This window comes from Balaenoptera borealis (genome assembly GCF_965194805.1).
Source record: "Balaenoptera borealis genome assembly, chromosome: 11".
In the NCBI taxonomy this organism is placed as follows: domain Eukaryota; kingdom Metazoa; phylum Chordata; class Mammalia; order Artiodactyla; family Balaenopteridae; genus Balaenoptera; species Balaenoptera borealis.
Window position 1 is genome coordinate 49,704,078 of NC_138868.1, and position 5,770 is coordinate 49,709,847.

Genomic DNA, 5,770 nt, shown 5'->3' on the forward strand with positions numbered 1-5,770 from the left:
GTAAGGTGATGAGATTTACATTTTAGAAAGATTACTCTGACTGTTGCAGAGTGGGTACTGGGTGAGACAAGACCGCTGTGGATTTGAGAAGGCCACTGAGGAGGTTGGTGCTGTGGTCCAGGTGGTAAATCATGGAGGCTTGGACACTGGTGCCAAGGAGATGAAGAGAAGTAGGCAGATTAAAAATCATTTAGCACACAGTCTATACGACTTGCTGATAGATTGGATGGGAGGGTGAGGGAGAGTGAAGAATCTCACCTCCAAGCTGCTCCATGGCCCCTTTTCCCTGTTCATCATTGTGCCTCTTCTTCCCGTACTTTCCATGGTGCCCTCTCTAATGCACTCTTCATGGTCAATAAGCTTCTCTATATTCTTTATACACTCCACAGTTAATATGCTTCTCTAACTCTTTACCTGCAGCTTTAATTGAGACCAGGCTCTGCCCCAGGGCCCTCTTCCTTTCCCTATAGCTGTCCCAGTGGATGGGAAGCATCTCAGCATTGGCATGACTCCCACACACGTCTACGCCATTTCTCTTCTTTCTATGCAGATTAAATTCCTCTTCCTTTGGCGTCAAGCAAGCGAGCTGTAGTATTCTTATGGTCTTCATCTACCAACCTCCTGACTATGTCCTTACTTGCTGAAGTCCCCACTTCAATCACCCAAACTCAGACCCTAGTCCTCATTCACAATTGCTCCACCTGTGAAGAAATTCCTTACATTCCAACATCAGCCTTGTGACCGCAGCCTCTTACCCTCATCCTTCTGCCTCCCTCACAACTTCATTCTCACTCTCCTGCTCTTTGACTTTATAGAGATTTTGATCCCTTTATTACCTCCCCGTCCTCCATGCCCTGAAGGCTATTCTTTTTCCTACCCAAATTGAACATCAAGGTTGATCATCTGAACAACTTTCTTAACAATGCCTTTATTTCTCTGTCCCCTTTAACTTCTATTTAATCTAACTATGAAAAAGAAAAGAACAACAAAAGCGAACTTTAGGTCAGAGAAAGAGTTGAGAACTTTAGAGTCAGACATGTCTGAACTGCAGTCCCAGCTAGGCCACTTACTAACTGTAGATTTGAGAAACTCAGCCTCTCTGAGCCTTGTGTGTGGTGTATGCGTGTGTACACGCACATGTGTATGCAAAGTAGGAAAATGTGTATTGTATCACTGTTCCGTAAGGGTACAGAGGCACTCTAGATATTCCAAGTAGAGAAGGACTTAATGCAAATAATTTGTTACAAAGTTGTGGGGGAGATATGTAGAAGCATAAGAGGGAAAGAAGTGTTACCCAGAGACCAGGAAACCACCACTAATCTTGGCTTAGAGGAGCAAAAGGGAGAAAAGGCATTGCCTAAAGATCAAGGAGGTAGAACCCACACATCTGCACTGGCTGCTGATGCAGCTGGAGTTTGTATTGTTGATGCTGCTGGAACAGCCTCCACGTTTGCTAGGTTGGGACCACTGCTGCTGCGGTCGCCAGAGACACTGCCAAAAGCAGAGCGACTTTTACCTTCCTCCCACCTTCCTCAAGCGAGGGTTCCCATTGGCAGAACCTAACCGGAACGAAGCGACAAAGGAATCTGAGAAATGTGGTTTTCAGATTTCCAGCTTTGTTGGTACAGGGGAGATTACAGAAGACTGGATGTGGGGCTGAGTACCAACAGGCAATATTGGCCTCATGCATTTGTCATAACTCTTGGTTGCAAGTGATAAAACCCAACTCAAACTGGTGTAAGCAAAAAAAAAAAACAAAACCAACAACAAAAAAACCAACTTACCTGGCTTCAGGAAAGGGTAAATATAGGCATTAAATTGATGTTATCAGGCATCTGTCTCTCTCCAGCCCTTAGCTCTGCTTTCTTTGAGTTGGCTTCATTCTCAAGCAGGCTCACCCCTCCTGGTGGCAAGATAGGCCCAGCTCCTCTTGCCTAAAAGTTGCAGGAAAATTCCCGGAACTGGGTTTCACTGGCTCAGATTTAGTCATGTGCCTATATCTGAATTGATCACTTTGACTTGATCCTGGGTTAGGAGCCCAACACTGAAGTGGGTTGTGGAGTGGAAGGAGTCCCATCTAAACTACATAGACTAAGAGTGGGGAGGAGATGGGTCTTCAAAGAAAATTGATGTGTTGCTACCAATTAGAGGGGGAAAAGATGCTGCATTGATAAAAACAAAGGCAACAACAACATGTTCGTGACAGGATAATACTTTATCTTGTAAGGTTTTCCTTGTTCTCCATCCAACCCTTCTTCCCTTCCTCAGCTAAAGACTTTGAAAATATTGATATCACTAGGCATGAAATACCTTAACTTCTTGCCTGTTCCCACCTTATTAATTACCTTACCTACCCCCTACCCTCACCCCTATCCCTTCAGCCTCTAAAGTGCGGGTGTCCAATTCTACATGAGCCCTTGATCCCACCTCCTCTCATCACCTCCAGGATCTCAATCCATCTTTCATCTTTTTTCTTTACTTTCAAATTTATCTTCTCTCTTGGTATCTTTTTGTAGTTTATACCCATGGCCAAGTCTCCATCATCTTAAAAAAAAGACAAAACCAGAGTCTTTAACTTTATATCACTTTTCAGCTACTGTCTATCCTTTCTCCCAACTTTCTCAAAAGGGGGATCTGCACTTACTTATCTTACTTCCTCATTTTCATTTGCTCAATTCATTGCATTGTGGCTTCTGCTTCCATTTTCTGCTGATTTAGATCATATCATGGGGATACATGACCTCCATGTTGCCAAACTCAAAGGATACATTTTTGCCTTGACCTTGTTGGAAATCTTTGTTGCATTTGATGCTGTGGACCATGTCTTCCTCCTTGAGTCTTTCCTCCCTTGGATTTTCTCTATGACATTACTCTCTCCTGATCGTCTCTTACTCTCTGTTTCTTCTCATCTTTCCTCTTCGCCTTCTTTTCCTCTGCTGGCTTGCCAAATGTTCAATCCTCCCTCCTTTTCTTTTCTCACCCTATATGCTCTTCCTGGGAATGTATTAGAACAATCCTGTTGAAGAAGGGTGTTGAGGAAATCCTTGCCAGGACTAGCAACTGATTTATGAATTCCATTGCGATATAATATGTAGGAAGATTCTACTCCTTATGGACTTCCCAAATGATAACAACCACCCTGAAGAAAGAGGGTTTATTGGATCAACTACAATAAAAATTACAATATCAAAGCAATATTTACATGTAGTGGTAGAAAAGGCTGCATTTGCTCCAAAAGTGTCTTTGCTGCTAATTGAGTTGTAAGCTCTATTCTTCCCTACAGGTGATTTGGGTGCCAAGTGCCTGGTAAAGCAGCTGTCCACCAGGCTGATCTATCAAACCAAATAGCATAAAGCCAGTACTCTTGGTAAATGACTCTGGATGGATTTGCTTCTAATTCAAGTTTTTCCTGATAGGTCCAAGGTAATAATTTTAAAAGTTTGCTGCCTCAGAGGGACCCACATTGGTCAAAACCACACATAGCATCTGAGGTGGCTCATAGGCTATTGGTTGCTCTAGAAAGCATCAGAAGGGGGATGTGATACAATAGAGAAGGGATGGGTGAAGGGTACAGGTTGACTCCCCACTGATCAGGAGGCTTTGCAGACCTAGGAGATCAGGGATTCAGGAAGATGGTGTGGGGGTCAAACTGCACTGTGTGTGAACTGTACACTTTACTTTTTTCATCTTAGCTAATTAGACTCCTCTCCCCATCCTCACCATCCTATCTGTGAACCTCTGATTACCTGAAGAGACTTTCCTGGATATTGAAGCCATTCTGTTCAATGGGATTGGCAAGACAAGTATTCTGGTGGGCTTTTTTTAAAATGAGTGATATTTCTGGATTCTTTTCATTTGCTCAAGCAGAAATCTGGAAGTCATCCTTTCCTTTATACTACCATAGCCAGTCAATCAATTGATCACCAGTTTTTGTGAATTCTGCCTCCTGAACATTTATTAAACCTATGCAATTTTTTCCATCCCTACTCCCACCACTATAGTCATCTCCTACCTAGACTATATCAATTGCTTTCTAACTGGTCTCCACCTTGCCAGTTTTGCTCTCCTCCTATCTATCCTCCACTTAGCAGCCAGAAGTGATCTAAAATGCAAGGGTGAACATGCCCCTCCCCTGCCTCAAACTCTATGTTGATTGTCCATTGCCCTTAAAATGAAGTCCAAAACCCTAAGCCTAACATACAAGGCCCTCCTTGATTTGGCACCTGTCCACCTTTCCACCTCACCTTATGCCATTCTTCTCCACACCCATACTGGCCACCCATTATTGTACTTCCCCTTTGACTTGGAATCATTTTCTCTTCTTTTGGATAACCTCTATCTCCTTCACCCCTTCCCTTCACATAAGTGCCCTTCCATATGAAAGCCTTCCCAAACCTTCCCAGACCAAATTTAGTCCATTCACATAGCATCATGTACATCTTCAAAATACTCATCACATTTCTAATCATATGTTTAATATCTCTTCCCCCTGTTATTCAAGCTCCCTGAGGGCAAGTACTCAATCTTGTTTCTTTACAAGTTCCTAGCACCAAGGACAGTGCCTCCCACATGATAATGATTTGTTGAGAGAGAATGATCAAATGAATGAGGACACCTTTCTTCCTCTGGGTAACTCCTACTCATCTTTCAAGGACAAAGGTCATATGTTATACCCTCCAGGTTGGGTGACACTCAAATCTGATTCATCTTTGGGTCCCTAGGACTTAGCTTGGGACTTGGTACATGGTTCATATATCATAGAAGTTTGTCAATTCATAATAAATTCTTGTCCAGGAGTTGATAATTTTTGAAGCTGAATGATGGGTATATGAGGGTTCATTATACTGTTCTGTCTCCTTCTGTTATATATATTTGAAATTTTCCATAACAAAAAGTTAAAACATTTATATTCACCTCAAATCAAGTGAAAGTGTAGTCAGAGATGATCTTGAGGCTTCTGGCTTAGGCAAGCAGTAGATGGTGGTGCCACTCACTGGGATGGATAAAGTGGAGCTGCATCCAGTCGTGTGTGTGTGTGTGTGTGTGTGTGTGTGTGTGTGAGTGTGTGTGTGTGTTTGTGTTCATGCACACATGCACTGGGGAGGGTTCTTTTTCACCCCAGTGAAACTTCTTAGAAGGCCAATAAAGGGGATGAAACAATGAATTTAGATTTGGACATTTTTAGTTTTAGGTACCTTGAGGGCATCTTGAGTCAGTTGCTCAGTACTTACTAGTTACAATAAATTAAAACGTCTGCCTTAGAGGAATGAGCCAGGAGAGGGTTTCTAGATGGTAATATTCCCCCTCACTATCTTTGACAGCCTCTGTGCCGCTGACCTGACCACTGGGAACTATCTCACTATCCAGGGAGTCTGTGCAATATTGGGCCCCATCATTCCTTCCTTCACACTTTTCATCCACATTCCCCCTTCTTCCTTCCCTCCTGTGAATTTCCACCAGGGAGCGATTCATTCTTCACATGTGCAAGGCCTTGGTGTCAGAGTTTCATGTTCAGCAGCAGTGGTAGGGTGTTAAGAAACATCTGGGTTCCAGTTAGTTTCCCTCACTTACCTGTGACTGCAGGCAAGTCGCTTTGCCTTTCTGAACCTCAGCATCTGCCTCTGAAAACTGAGGATGATCATAGTGGCGACTTCACAGGGCTGATGTGAGGACGAATGCATATAACGGGTTTAACACAGAGCCTGGCACCGTGTAAGCGGCCACTAAATAAGAGCTATTATTATCATCAACGCTGTGCCCTCATCGCTCC